The sequence below is a fragment of the Pocillopora verrucosa genome, chromosome 2, assembly GCF_036669915.1.
Source record: "Pocillopora verrucosa isolate sample1 chromosome 2, ASM3666991v2, whole genome shotgun sequence".
Lineage (NCBI taxonomy): Eukaryota > Metazoa > Cnidaria > Anthozoa > Scleractinia > Pocilloporidae > Pocillopora > Pocillopora verrucosa.
In genome coordinates this window covers 7,756,934-7,772,909 of record NC_089313.1, presented here as the reverse complement: position 1 = coordinate 7,772,909, position 15,976 = coordinate 7,756,934, and the positions used below count along the sequence as shown (strand labels likewise).

Sequence of the window (15,976 nt, the reverse complement as noted above, 5' to 3'; positions counted from 1 at the left end):
GAAAAGTACATTCAAAGATGAGCGCCAAATGGAGTCTTCTTTGTTTCCGTTCACAAGCATGATCACGTGGATCTTTTAGGACTTGTCATTGGCTAGCAAAGTGAATCCGCTGGCTTGCCGATTGTAGTGTTAAGAGAAGCGCACAACTTTATTTTGACTTCTCCGACCTGTTCTCTGCTTCTAGACGATGGACACCTTGGTGATATAAATAATGATGTGAGCTCACTCTATGTAGAAATAATCGACAAGAATCGATCGTATTACAAATGCACGATTTGTGGCCGAAAGTTGTCGAGGAAACAAAGACTCGAAACTCACTTGAGTTGTGTTCATGGCAAAGGTGAGAAATAATACAAGCCAATCACAGTTTTGAATGCGACTAAAAATCGTCTTTTACCCTCATATTTATAAAAGAAGGATAGCACATTAGGAAGTATAAGAGATACATAGATGATCCCAGTGTACCAGTACCTAAATCCACAAAGCTTGACCGTAGCAAGCGTTCAGCAACACGTTTCAACACCGCCATCTCGATTCCTCAGTCAGTCGTTTCCACTGAACTTAAAGCAGTAGTGACAACAGAGTAGAGTGCGTCTTACAAAGGAGAAACACATTTGTACAAGAGACAGAAGTAACTATATGTGATTATAGAGGTGCGTTGGAACTCTGGTCCACAAATAGTTATGCACTGTCCGAAGTATAGAACAATTTTGTTGATAGCTGACAGACAAAGAAGAACAACAAGTAAACTTTAGAGCTGTTATTATTGAAGTGTGACTTGCAATTTTCATTTTTATATAAAGAAAGACTTGTATTTTGCACCAAAAATAAAAAGATGTAATATTTTTTGGGAGATCCAGTGATTGGGACATTTAAGAAATTAAGTTATGAAAGGAAACTTGGTTGGTACTTCTCACTACTAACAAGTCGTGTGGACAAATATTTTCAGATCAGAGTTTCAAATAAAGTAAATTGAAGATGTCATTTAAAAGGTGTTTTTTCTCAAAGGGCACATTGACTGCCACTGTCTTGTCTGCATGCCAAATGTTTGCAAAGTGTGTGGTATTGGAACTCTTACAAAAATGTTTTGTAAGAATAAAAACAGCAAAACAAATTACAGTAATTAGTCACAAAAACAGAGCAAAAAACTGAAAAAAAGAAAAACAGCAACAACAATCATGAAAAAAGAAAGATTAACTAGGTGTTGAATTTGTTTGTCTAAGGCATGAAATTTCTACTAAAAATATTGTCAACAAAAAGTCTCTGACAGTGTTTGAGGCAACTGAGCTTGACTGTTCCAAGGTTTTCTAGCAAAGGCAACCAGTAATGTAGGTTAGGGAAGTAACTTATGTTTATAACTAACAAAGTTCTTTAAGTGTAGATAACAATGTAATTATTGTTAATTATTGTGGAAGTTGTGTACCAAGGAACAGCCAATGAATGTTTGATGATTTTGGCACATCAGTGAACATGAGACATTAATTTGCATCACAGTGAAAATATTTTTTGATCATGGAATGTAAGAGTCCTTTGAGGTTAGAAAGCAAATCTCTGATATGAGTACATTGGATTAATTGGCAATTTCCATTTAACATAACTGACAGCTGGTTCATGAGAAAATCCATATTAATGTAAAGATTTACTAAAACTTAGTTTGAATAATAAATTTCATGATCTTTAAGTTATAAACATATACATGTATGTATATCTCTTGGTAAGTTTTGTATAGCATACCTTTTATTGAGCCAAAGTTTTAAGCCTCTGAAATTACTCCTTTTCTTAAAACCTTCACATTCAAGGTATTGAGAATTTCTTAGAATTTATGTGGACCTCAGGGTATTAAAATTGCCTCAAATTCAATTGCCAGAAATTCCCAAGAGTTCCACACTGCTTAAATTATTGGTAGTTTGTAAAGCTGAAAATTCCTGGGGATTCCAAGTCCTCACAAAACTGGAGTCTTCCTTTCCCAGAAATTCCCAGTAATTCCAAGCTTTTTAAATTAGAGTTAATTTGCATAGTTGGGAATTTTTTGAGAATTCCTAGAAATTCCTAGGAATTCCCAGGAATTCCCAGAAAACTGGGTAGTCAGTTTGCAAGGGTCATTTGCATAATTGGGAATTTTTGAGAATTCCTAGGAATTCCCAGAAAACTGGGAATTCAGTTCGCAAGGGTTACCTAGAACAATCAACTTTGTGCACAAATAAGACTAGGTATGTACTGATGATGCACAAAAGAACTATCTTTGGTAAGAGGGCAGGCTTTCCTTTCTTCATTTAAAAAAATGCTGAAGTTATCTGATATTTCCAAAAGCTCAGCGGAAAGTGAAAGTGAAAAAGATTGATAGCAATTATGTTATTGAGTAAACATCTAGAGAAGGATAAAAGGCAAGATATGGTCTGCACAACTTTCTTATTTTAATTTTATAACCTATTAAGCTAAGTCATTTATATTCTTGCTTTGTATATCATGCAGATGCCAATTAATGTAATTTTCATGCAGGTCAAAGTAAAGACATGAATTAAAATAGCAGAGCCCACTTTAATTTCAATCCTAATTAATGGGGGATCTTTGCTTTTCCAGTTTCCCGCCCTTTAAAACTCACATATCTTGTGACCAATTCCTTGTATCATTGTTTAGTTTGGGTATGAGTATTGGTAAGAAACACCATGCATTAATGAATGAGCAAGAGTATTTAATGCAATTCAAATAATAATATTACATCTTACAAAGTGGCAACTTACACAGCAAAATTATATAATCATGCACATTCACACAATTTCAAACAAAGAAAGTCAGGTAATTGACTAACCTGCGTCAACTTTTGAGGGCTTGAGGTAGAAAGAAATAAATATGGTAAACAGTTACAGTTAATACAAAGTTGAAAGTTTAAAAGCTAAGAGATATACATTACAATCATTAAATCCTATGCATTTTAGCAAAAAAGGGTCAGTTACCACTATAACTTCTCCAAACATTCATACTTACAGGAAATCATTAATTTTTGTCACTAGGTGGTCCTGTAATTACAATAGTTCCACTGAAACAAATGCATTTTTCTGAAGTTATCTCATAGCTTCTGACTGTACAGGTCATGGGGATGGTTTCTGCTTGGGGACTGACATTTCAATTACCTCAGCAAACTGTAATCATCAGAATTGCAAGCCAAGGTGTATTTACCAAGTGCTCAAGTTTCAAAAGTAGTGACCTAATTGTTACAGTCAAGTTCACTCCTTTTTGAAGCCATCTTCACCTTGATCATCTTGTTACATGTGAAAACATCAAATGTTACTCACATATTCAGATACTTGCTTGAATCAAAGTTATGATTTTTTTAATAACCTGCTTCCTTTAACCCTTTAATCCCTGATAGTGTCTAGCATCTAATTTCCCCTTTCAATATCACCCCTGAATCATACATTAAGGTTATGAGAATAAAGGAAATAATAGTAAACTAAAGAACCTCTTGATTGTTCAACAAATTCTCCCTGCTAGCATATAAGGAAACGTATTAAGAACAGTATGGAGAATTTGCATACTGCTGTCAGGGTGTAAAGGGTTAATAGTGCTCCAAAAATAGTAAATAGTATTGGAGAGAAAGAAAGAAAGTTCTTCAAACATTCTATGTTAAATGAAACTTTATTATGAATGTTACTTGCAACAGCAATGAAAACATCCGTGAAGCTACAATAACAATTACCTTTCCATGTAAACAAACCATAATGAAGCATGATATGGATAAATTTAATCTCACCCTGTTTGAATGTAAAATCTGAAATATAATAAACTTACTAGTGAATAGGAAAAAGCTCAAAGTGGTTTTCCTGCTTCTCTCACTCCCCTTACAAAAATAGTGTCTATTTTATATTTATTTTTTTAACTATTTTTTCCCTATTTTTTGTGTATTTTTTTCTCTATTTTTCCAGACTATTTTAAAGCTATTTTTTTAACTATTTTAAACCTATTATTTTGAAACAAAAAATAGTAAACAAATAGTCTGGTTAGCAAGTCATCTACTGTATAGATAGCTTTAAAATAGCTTTAAAATAGAGAAAATGTGTATGCGATTTGATGATAAAATAGGATTAAAATAGCATTAATGAAACATTAGTTATAAAAGAAAATAGACATAAAACAGGGATAAAATAGAGAAAAAATACAGAAAAAATAGGATATTAATACATTTAAAATAGGTTTAAAATGGAATAAAGGAGGAAAAAAGTTGAAGAAGATAGGAATCAAATACCTATAAAATAGGTCTAAGAGACATAAAATAGACATAAAACAGGGATAAAATAAGAAAAAAAACTTGAAAAAATAAGATATAAATACACTTAAAATAGGTTTAAAGTAGAGCCTCATGTATATGCAATTCCTAGGAAAAAATGTAATTCCTAGGAATAAGAGGTGTGAATTTTCATGGTAAATTTGAAATGGGAATTCCCAACTGTAATAGCACTGGTTCTAAAAACCTAGAAATTCCAACTTAATAGCCAACAGGACTTTAAATTCCTAGGACTTCCCAGGAATTCCAACTCAGAGCACCAACAACTTTCCCTAAAAGGCATTAAATCTAAAACCTTGCCAGAAATTCCTAGGAATTTTCAGGAATTTCTAGGAATATTTGAGACCTACTGGGAATTCTCAATGCATTGAGGTATGATTGTCAGTCTGCTTTTCATTACTTGCAACCAGCTTATTTCTATCAGCTCTGAAAACTTCTATATCCTAGCTTTCGAAGAAAAGCATTTCCCATGAATATTTAATTGTTAAAGCTATAAGCTACTTGCAACAGGCTTTTCCATTGTTTCATAGCATCAGATTCTCATCACATTTTTTTTGTTACATCTGAAAGCATAAGAAAATTGTAATCATAACATTATAATGAAATCCCCCATTTTGACTGTGTTAGTCCCACTAGCGACATAGAGAGAATTTCTCCTTACACTATCAGAACAATATCAAGCAGACAAGTAATGAGAATAAAGAAAAATATTAATTAGGGGATAATTGGTTGATCCAATTCCAAATTCTCCAACCCAACATCACATAAATTGTATGGCAGACAGTAAAGAGAATTACTAATGAAATCTTGAAAGTTAAAAGGGTTATGTAATCACATGTACCAGAAAGACAGCAATTAAATGCGACATACTCCAGTAAAGTGTTCTTATGTACAATGAAGTTCAAACTCATTGAAGTTAAGTTGACTTCATGATTCAGACTTCAGTTTAAGAAATGTGTGATATCTCTTTACATGGATGAAAAGAGAATGCCATTTATGGATTTTTAATATAGTAAATGCAAAAAGCTTAAAAATGGAATTTAAAAAGACTGCTAAAATATGGTGTTAAGGAGAAAGTGTCGTGCGATTAGCGCGCGCACACTGAGACGTTCAAAGTTGACCAGTTCGTAAGCAAGTTACGCGTTCGATTTCTCGCGTGGCTTTTTTTCAGTTGTAGTCGCGTTTTGGAGGTTTACATATGTTATTGAATGATGAACTGGTGTCTGTTAAAGGTTTCGTTTGCGATTTGAGTTTTTGAGTTTTGAGTTGTGCACTATGGCCGCCGAATCCGAGGACAGCGATGTTACCGAATTTACCGATAAAAATGACGAAATTGCGAATGGAGTCGACAATCAGAAGCAAAACGACGTTCTGTTAATTCAAATTAGAAGAAGAAAACGCTCCGCAAAGACAAAAGTGACAAAACTCATGAGTTAGTTCATGCGGGTATCAGCGGCCATCCCGAGGGATCGACCCCCGGGCACCCAGGGACATTTGTCACAGCTGCCGTGACAAATACATGCTAAAGCCCCTCGGGTAGGGCAAAAAATTGGGACAAATATCCCCACCCCTGGAGCAACCTGGGTAACATATAGTCGGTGTTGCCTGTTCCTCGATGCAAAAGTACGAGTGATCATGGTTTACTGAAGCCACATCAGCACTAAAATCCACACAAGTCTCTATGGAGTCCTCAAATTCGAGCTTTCTGGGGCAAACTTTCTTGGCTTGCAGTTGTTCATCACACTGTCTCTTCCTATCGGCAAGACGCTTCGAATGCGAACTAACCGTATGAAATTGAAATCTCGATGTCGCTTTCCTTAAAATGCAATGAACAGATTCTTGGATCGCTGAGTGTCTTGAATTTTTTATCCGCTCGCTTACAGAAAACCTCCCACTTCTTAAGCTCATTGGGCCTTGTAGGAAAGCAAAAATAACTGAGATCAGGTCGTTTCTTACTCCCATTACGGCACAGAGCAACAGCACAATACTTGACCATGGTACACAGGAAAATAAACTGCAAAGGACAAATAAAAGACGCCAAGATTTCCCGATTTGTCAAACGCACATAGCGAGCGAGCTTGCTTGTCCTGTGGCGAAAACCGCTGAACGTTGAGACAGCAGATTACGTGCAAAATCCCGTGGGTATGGCCCCAGGGTATTTTGCCAAAAACGCAAAAGCGCTCTAATGCCCCGCGTGCGGGGCATGCCTTTGCTACAAACCCCCTGCTAAGCCCGTGGGTTGCCCTTGGGTTGCCCGGGGGTCGACCCCTCGGGATGGCCGCTGATACCCGCATAACGGACATAGAAAGTATGATTGAGCAGTTGTGGGCAGCCCTTGAGGACGCACAAGAAATTTTAGAGGAACTGTCCGCCTTCTATGTCGAAGTCGGAGAAGACACTGGAAAAAACGAAGCTTTCAAAGAGTCAGAAACCATCGAAAAAGACGTACAGAGAGCGATTGAAGCGGGAAAAAATGCGACCAAGGTCCGCGCATGCAAAGTCGTGAATTTGAACACGCCATTAAGCGAGAACACAACAGATCGCTACGAATATCAGCTAAACGAGAGTCACCACAGCCACAACGACCGAAACCGATATTTGAAGCCGTTAAAAGTTCCGACGTTCAATGATGACAAAAGAAAGTTTGAAGATTTTTGGGCCCTCTTTACAAGTCTAGTAGACGAGTCAACGGAGTCAGTAAATTTGAAGATGGCAAGGCTGCGACAATGCCTCACAGGGAACGCCTTGGAAGCCATCCGTAGTCTCGGAGTCTCCGTCCACGAGTACGAGGAGGCCAAAGAGATATTAAAAACAAAGTATGGAGGTACGCGCCGGCTTCTGCGAGCTTACTTGGATCAACTAGAACAGACGCCACCAATAAGAAGTTACGACATTCACGCATTGGAGAAGTTTGTTGACCTCGTTAGAATTACAGTGGTAAAGTTACAGGCCGAAAGAAGAGACGGAGAGTTAGAAAATGGAACTCTTCACAGCCTGCGGGTGAAAAAGTTGCCTGATCGCCGGCTGGAGAATTACAGTCGCTGGTTGAACGAACGCGCCAAACAAAAATCATTCATAGCTTTCAGAGACTGGTTGGAAGACGAAGTCCGATTCCGAATAGAAGCAGCGGAAATGGCGAACGAAATTGAGCCGAAACCTGTCCAGCACGTTAGACCACCGAGAGTACCGAGTTACCAGGAACAGAGCAGGATGCGGAATTTTCATACTGCTGCAATAGGGAAAGAGCCATGTTCTCTCTGCCAGAGTTTCGATCACGGGGTGTGGTTTTGCAAGGAGTTTTATGACAGAGGAGTGGATGACCGCTGGAAGATCGCTAAAGAAAAAAAGTTGTGTTTTCGTTGCTTAGCCTCTGATCGTAGGGGGAAAGATTGCCCAAAGGCCCGCACGTGTGGAATACGTCTTCTTCATGGAAGTGAAGTTTTGTCAGAAACTCGTCCGATGGCAATGTTGCCTCATGCTGACGATGAGAGACGCCCAGATGTCCCACGGGAGGGGGCGCCCGCTGTGACCCTGACCAGCTGTAATGCAAAAACACCGCCTGATTCCGGCTTATTCGTTACGAATTGTCCTTGTGTGGATGAAGGCTAATGGAAGAAAATAAAAAATTAACGCCATCCTAGACGATGCATCGAACGAAACTTTCTTAAAGGAAGCGGTCGCTGGGATACTGGGACTGCAAGAGCCATTCGAAAAAGATCAAGTTTATGTGCTCAATGACACCGTTGAAACATTTCAGTCCATGCCAATAAAAATTGAAATCGAAAGTGTAGATGGCAAGTTTTAAAAGGAAATAAGCGCAAAAACGTGTCCGCAGAAAGTCACTGGTAATTACAGAGTTGTGAACTGCAACGACCATCAGAATAAATGGCTGCATCTGACTCAGTGCAATTTTCCCAAGCCGGCAAATGATGGACTTCTTGGTCTTTTGATTGGCGTTGATAACGCTGAACTCCACTTTTCGAAAGTTGATCTCCGTGGAAAAAATGGTGGACCTATCGCTTGACTCTGACTACTTGTGGGAGCTGTATTGGTGCGCCTGACGAAAACAAGACCGCGAGAACACGATCTCACGTTATCCGTTCCTTGTTCACTAGAGAACCTATATGAAGCGAGGGAAAAGAATCCTTTTGTGACGTCGACAACAGTTTAAAGAGATTCTGGGAAATCGAGAAGTATGACACAGACCGCGATGGTAGACTCGTACTCACCGAAGAAGAAAGACTAGCCTTAGGCAAAGTGAAAGATTCCCTCAAGTACGAAAATAGAAGATATCGTGTAGCCGTTCCTTGGAAAGAAAACAAACCCGATCTCCCTGACACTAAACCCATGGCACTCTCTCGCCTCCGAAGCACCGAAAGGAATCTGAAGAAAACAGCCGCGTCGCCAAAGAGTATCAAGCAACTATTCAGGCCTATGTTGAAACGGGGTATTTATGAAAGATACCCTCTGAAGAACAGCCGCCAGCTAACGTATGGTATTTGCCCCATTTTCCGGTCGTGAGAATGGATAAATCGACAACGAGCGTTCGAATCGTATTTGACTGTGCCGCTAAATATGATGGTATTTCCTTAAATGACATGATCCATGCTGGGCCGAAATTACAGCAAGATCTTTTCAACGTCCTTGTCCGTTTCCGTCGAAATCCCGTTGGTGTCGCTTACGACATGAAAGAAATGTATCTCCAGATAGAGATTGAGGAACAGGACCGATCCCACTTCCAACTTTTTTGGAGAGACCTTGACTCGAGTTTAGCCGTGTAGTTTTCGGAAAGTATTCCGCCCCTATGGAGTCGCAGTTTGTAGCGCAGGAGAACGCTCGAAGAAACCAAGACCGCTATCCCCTTGCCACTGAGACCGTCCTTAAGTCAACCTATATGGACGATTCTATTGACAGCGTTGAAAACGATGATGAAGGAGTGGAGCTGTACTGTCAATTGAAAGCACTATGAGGAGTTGCTGGCATGCAAGCCAGGAAGTGGATCTCTAGTTCACCGAAAGTTCTCGAAGCGATTCCGACAGAAGAGGGCGCCACAAAGATCGTGATTAACAGCGGTCAAGATCCGATAACGAAAATTCTTGGAATTTCGTGGAACAGTACTGAAGATGTGTTTATCATCTCTGCTTCCGCAGTTTCCCCTGAATTTCAGACAACGAAGCGAAACGTCGTGCGTAAAGTAGCAACAATTTTTGACCCGCTGGGATGTGTATGCCCATATGTTATTATGGCTAAGATCCTACTCCAGGAGCCGTGGATGCGAGGCTACGACTGGGACGACGAAGTTCAAGATGAAATAGCAGAAAAAATCGGGGATTGGTTGGAGCAATTTAAAAGTCTGCAAGAGGTGAAGATTCCCCGGTGTCTACGGCGTCCAGAGCCTGTCAAGTCGAAGCGCATTGTGACATTTGTTGATGCCTCTTAGCAAGCTTATGGTGCAGCTGTCTATATGCATTACGAATACGATAACGATACCGTAACCAGTCGCCTGATTGCAGCTAAGAGTAAATTGGCGTCGTTGACCCCGATGACAGTGCCCAGACTGGAACTCATGAGTGCGATTTTAGGCCTGTGTTTAACACAGTCCTTGCTGACGGTCTTAGAAGCACCAATGCAGAGCGTGACGTTCTACTCTGACAATACATATGTCCTATGGTGGATTGGAGGGCGCGGAAAAGACTTCCGACCGTTCGTAGCCAACAGAATTGGTGAAATACAGATGTTCACTGAACTGTCGCAGTGGCAGCATGTCTCTACCATAGAGAATGCAGCCGATCTATGCACAGGAGGGGCCTTGCCTTCAGGGTTAGCCGAATGTTCCTTGTGGTGGAATGGCCTCCTGGAATTGGCTTACAAATGATATCAGTGAGTGGTCAAAGATGAAAGTCCCAGATAGACCTAGTAAAATGCCAGAGATAAGGAACTCGAAGAGGAAAGAGGAGTCGAATGCCTGTGTAACCCTTATGACGTGTAACCTTCAGAAAGAAACTGCATCGAAACAGAACAACACACCATGAGTGTGGAGACTTGATCCGAAACGGTATTCCAGTTGGACGCGTTTGGTTCAAGTACACGCGAGAGTGAGAAGAGTACTACACAACATGCGCGACAGAGACAACAGGAATGCAAGTATGGAACTGTAGCCCGAAGAAATAAAGGGTGCTGAAGAGGAAATAGTACGCTTAGCACAGCGCCAAGCTTTCCGTGATGAGTACGCCGCTTTGAGCTCAGGGAAACCGATACCAAAGAAAAGCCAGTTGATAACGCTTAACCCCTGCATCGACGATGATGGAGTTATTCGGAGTGATGGTCGATTAAAGTTCGCAAATTTTCTCCCATATGATACTAGATTTCCAATCATTCTGCCTCGTGGACACTGGGTGACGAAACATATCGTGAAGAACTATCACGAGAGAGGAAACCATGCCGCTGGAGTAAACTTCATTTTTTGCCAGCTGAGTGAGAGATTTCGGATCATCGCCGCACGCGAAGAAATTCGCGAGTGGGATCACGAATGTAATGAATGTAAGAGAGGATGAAGCAAGCCAGCTTGTCAGATTATGGCGCCATTCGAGGCTCCGTTTCAGCTTCAGACCTTTCGCTCAAACAGCCGTAGATTTTGCTGGTCCTTTGTACACTGTTCAAGGACGCCGAAAACCACGAAAGAAGAGGTGGCTGTGCCTTCTTACTTGCTTGGAAACTCGAGCAGGGTATTCAGAGATGGCATGGGGACTTGATATCGACACGTTCTTAAACGCCTTCGCCCGTTTCACCAGTCGCCGTGGAGTTCATAGAGAAGTGATAAGCGACAGAGGCACAAATTTCGTTGGTGCAGTGGGCGAGTTAAAGAAACTAGCCAGCCAGTTAGACCGACGACATCTTCAGAGAAAGACAGCGGAACTTGGACTGACATGGAGATTCAATCCACCAGGTGCCCCACATTTTGGAGAAGCCCATGAAGAAATGGTGAAAGCTGCTAAGAAAGCCATTTATACCGTTGTAGGCGAACGAGATGTAAACGACGAGGGTCTGATCACTGTGTTAGCTGGAGTGGAATCCCTTCTTAATTCCCGTCCGTTGACTTATCAGAATTCAGATCCACGAGACGATGTTCCATTGACCCCTAACCATTTCTTGCACGGCCAAATGGGGGGACAGTTCGCGCCTGAGTCCTTTGAAACCACTCCTTTGCATCCGCGTCAAAGATGGCAAAAGGTCCAGGACATTATTTCACGAGTGTGAAGGAGATGGCTCAAGGAATATATTCCTGCCCTTAACAGCCGACCAAAGTGGACTTCAGAATTCCGTGATCTAAAAGTTAGACACGTAGTTCTTGTGATTCAGCCCGATACTCCAAGAGGACGTTGGCCGTTAGGACGAATCGCAGAAGTGTATCCTGAACGTGATGGCCACACCCGTGTTGCTAAAGTTGCGTGTGGCGTCAAAACTGTCGTGAGACCAATTAATAAACTGATTCCGCTTGGAATTAATTGTTAATCACTTATTTAGAAACACAATATGATTATTTGATGCTCTAAAAAGAAGGCCGGAAATTATCCAAAAAAGGCTTTTGAATAAAGGAATAAAGAAACCCAGATTAAAATTTAACCTTGGATTAGCGCTAATCGGGTTTTCGAACAACTGGGCCTAGGGCAATAAAATTAAAGACTCAAGAGGAGCATATGACATCAACTAGTTTACTGATATTCTCACCTAAATTCAGTGTGTAAAGAGAACTCTGCAACACTTCTGTTTTATCTTCTCACACTTGAATTAAAACATAAAATTTATTTGTTCGCGGACAGGTTAAAGAGGAAATAAAGGAATGGATATAAGTTACATAAAAAGAAACCCATTACAATTTTTCGGCTTGATGGGTTACTACTATTTTGTATAATTATGGAGCTACGCTGTGCGAGCTGCGAGCTCCGCTATTAATGTCAGTTATTTACCACTGAATTAAGACGTCATGTACTTCCAGAGGGTCTCAATGGGGTTAACAGATAGCCATAAAACGGCCAAAAATTTAACCGTTAAGCGTAAAAATTGTCAAATTTTAACCGTTAATCGTAAAAAAATTTAACCTCAAAGAAAAATTCCTGGGAAAATCTCATGTAATGATATTAATCGTCAGCCGTAACATGGCCAAAATTTTAACCGTTGGCCGTAAAAGCCATCACCCCAATAAGCCCCTCCTTCTACTACAGTGAGCCCATGATTCTCAAATGCAACTTGTTTGGCTTTGACCGTGTAGCCTTCGAAAATGAAATTTCCTCGAATTTGGAGAAATCAGGTAATGTTGACATCAGTATTGAATTAAACGGAAAGCAAGCTTGTCAAGCTTGCAATTGTTTCTTACTTTTCGAAGACATGGAAAAACCTAAGCGACATATAATTTGTATCATTCAAATGATCGCTCGGTGTTAGTGCCCTCTAGCTGCGAGTTTCTTGCAATTATCCGAAGAAAAGAGGAAACAAAAAGGTTAAAGCAGCTAGAACTGCTGTTCGGAGTTTTCAAGAGATCCTACAACGTAACTATGGTCCAGTCCATTTCCCCCACCTCTTTCCCTTCCCCTTTTAAAAGAAATGTCAACTATTGATTGTTACTGAAAGTCAAGCTACTCTCTCTGTTGTCCTTTATTAGTTGCCATATTTCAGTCACTGGGTTAACGCCTTCAAAGGTAAAACCAGTAATGTGGTTATTTTCGAGAAAATTACCGATCTATTCCATCGGTTTTTTTTAAAAATATATTATAACAACTTCTATTTTTGTCTTCAATCATGCAAATCACACCTGCAAGAAAATGAAAAGTCCATGTGTACAATGGGTCAATTTTCAGGCACAGATAGCTTACTGCTTAAAGACAGAAGCTCTCGTTGTAGCCTCGATCTGATCGATCTCGTGATGTAAATCTATCCGGTCTAAAAGAGATGAACTATGAAGCTTGACGTTTCACGGTAAACAGAGGAAGATGTTCCATTTTTGGATGCTCAAATCCATCATTAATAATATAAGTGTGACGTGCCAAACCGAAATACAGTCACTCAGTTTTTTTTAGCTTTTTTGGCTTCGATCATGCAAATCTCACCCGCTAGAGAATGAAAAGTTCACGAAGACAATGGGTCGATTATCGCACACATGTAGCTCATCGTTTGAAGAAAAACTTGCTTAGGTTGTACTGTGATCGATCTTGTTGAAGAGTTATCTTCGCTGGTTCTTCGCTTGTTTCTTCCATATTTCAAAGAGAAGGAAAAGTGCACTGCAGCTTAACAGGGCTGAAACTCTGAAGCCAGGTAAAAAAAATGCTCACGTCATCTTATTTACACACGGGGGTGCGTAAATATAGATTTTGTTCATAGCGGCTCAATAGGACTTATATAAGGCAAACACGCGCGCTATGTTATAATCATTCATTTGTTGCTTCATTTTCAACGCGTTAGTCACATTGTCAACACCTTGGTAAGTGCCTTTGAAAATGTTCTTGGTTTTTATCAGCTTTAGTTATTTAGTAACTGTAGTGAGGTAAGGCTCTTAAGGCAAAGCTCAGTAGCTGCTTTTTCAATCTTTGTTTTTGCAATATATAGTTATGTCTCGTTTCAAGCGTTAGCCCTTCATGAAAGCGGTTGATGGCGTGATTGAATCGCCACCACGGTGATATAAATTGATTCTACGGCGACTTTATCAAATCTCTGTGGATTTGTACTGTATAACCTATCCTCATTAACTACTAGGTATTGTTCAATTTGAGAAATTGATGATTATAAAGATAAAATCAGACCTCTATGTATTTACGCTGTGGACTGTCCTTCGCCGAAGGAAGTCCGTGGTTCATTACGTGGTTCATTACGTGGTTTTCCAATGGCTATGATGTGCGTTAGCGATTGACTTGACTTCAACGAACAATTTAGAGATCATCGCGGTAGATTCGAATTATTAATTTCCGTTTTTACTTGTACACAAGCGTTTTATAGTCGAGATACCCTTCACATAAATCATTGGATACTAGCTGCAGGTTCTACGGCATAAATTTTTCCTAAGGCCGTAATCCGTCCTTTTGTCTGTTAAAGCGTCAGAGTCTCATATAAGATGATAAGTCATGACACTGCGCGCTCACGAAGAGAGATGTTTTAATTTTCTTAGATATAATTGAAACTTAGTTAAATTCACTGTCAGTAATTGCATACATAGTATAAAACGTACTTTTCCGTTGAACGAATGCTTCATATCTCCACCATTAAATTGCTTTCTTCAAACCTTTATGGTTTTATACAAGATATTTCAACCTCATTAGCTAAGATTTTTTAGCATTGTTTAATTTGAGAAACTGATGGTATCCACAATCACGTAAATAAAAAGCTGAAATCAATCCTTTATTAAGAAATGATTATAATGCATACTGTACTTTACTGATGTCAGAGGATATTCACGGTGTTACAGTTTGTGGTTCTCCAGTGTCCATAATTTCCATCAGTAGTTCATTTGACCTTGATCGCTTTTTGTGAAATTACCAAGGTCTCGCTTAAGAAGAAAGGTCATCTTTCTCCGCGTTCTCTCTAAGAAAGATGTTTATTCCCTGTGATGAACTGAAAGAAGTGTAACTGATCACTGCGCTTACTTTTCAGACATAAGTAGTTTACGAAGCCCAGCCGTTCAATTGGTTAAGAAAGTCCCGACTGTCTTTCATTGTTTTTGTCTTTTCACTTTCAAAAGCATCTTCTACGGAGTCAACAACTTGGTAAGTACAAGTAGAAATGTTTAATACAGGGGTATACAGCTTTCTATCTTCTATAAAGTCATTAATAATAGTCGATTGTTACTTTGAGTAATAGTTCCCATGGATAACTAAAAAAATTCCCCAGCAATTAAATGTCTTGTATTATTCGTGAACAAGAAATAATAATACTTGATATAGACACTTGTTATATCCGAAACGGGACCATACATAAGGTCCCTCGGGAAACTAGTTAGTTTTGTTTTTCCTGGAGTCTTAATGTTTCCCCTTGACTTCGTCTCGGGAAACATAAAGACTCTCGGGAAAACAAAACTAACTGTTTCCCGCAGGGCCATACATTAAGTGTCTGTTAATGTATGGTCCCGTTTATGATTGTTTAGGGGAAAGTCTAAATATATAACAAAGAAATTAATGTATGGTCACTCGAGTCCTGATGTTACCCCTTGGCTTCGTCTCGCGAAACACAAGGACTCTCGGGTAAACAAAACTAACTAATTTACTGCGGGCAACAACTGCGCAATATTGTATCCCGGTCGGGATACATTTTAATTTGATCAGGCCCACTTGACCAAGAATCAACCAATCACAGTGCTCGTTTTGTTAAGTGAAAGTCTCGGTATATAACAAGGATGCTTGAACCTAAGGAGTTTCATTACTTATACGTTTTGACGGCCGGAGTAAAGAAAAAAACAGAAAAACTCAAAAAAGGGAAACTAGATGTAATATTGATTACTATTCCTTGCTTGCTTCTTTGAATACTCGCATTGAAAAATGATTGATTTGCCTGCGACTGAATTTACAATCATTTTTTCTATGAAAGTGGAATAATAAGTTATGAGTTGGCTTTCTTTTCCAATAATGTCATCGTATAATTGTCAAGCTACGCAATTAAAACATCTCACAATCGCTGAAAATATTAACAAAATGCCCGTGGAGAAATAAGAGA

The 15,976-nt window shown here is 39.6% G+C and overlaps 2 pseudogenes; one reads left to right on the top strand and one right to left on the bottom strand.

Moving 5' to 3' along the window:
• LOC136279210 (2-(3-amino-3-carboxypropyl)histidine synthase subunit 1-like) overlaps positions 1 to 15,976 on the bottom strand; it is a 490,303-nt pseudogene that overhangs the window by 54,493 nt on the left and 419,834 nt on the right.
• On the top strand, positions 10,177 to 11,539 carry LOC136278958 (uncharacterized; annotated as a pseudogene).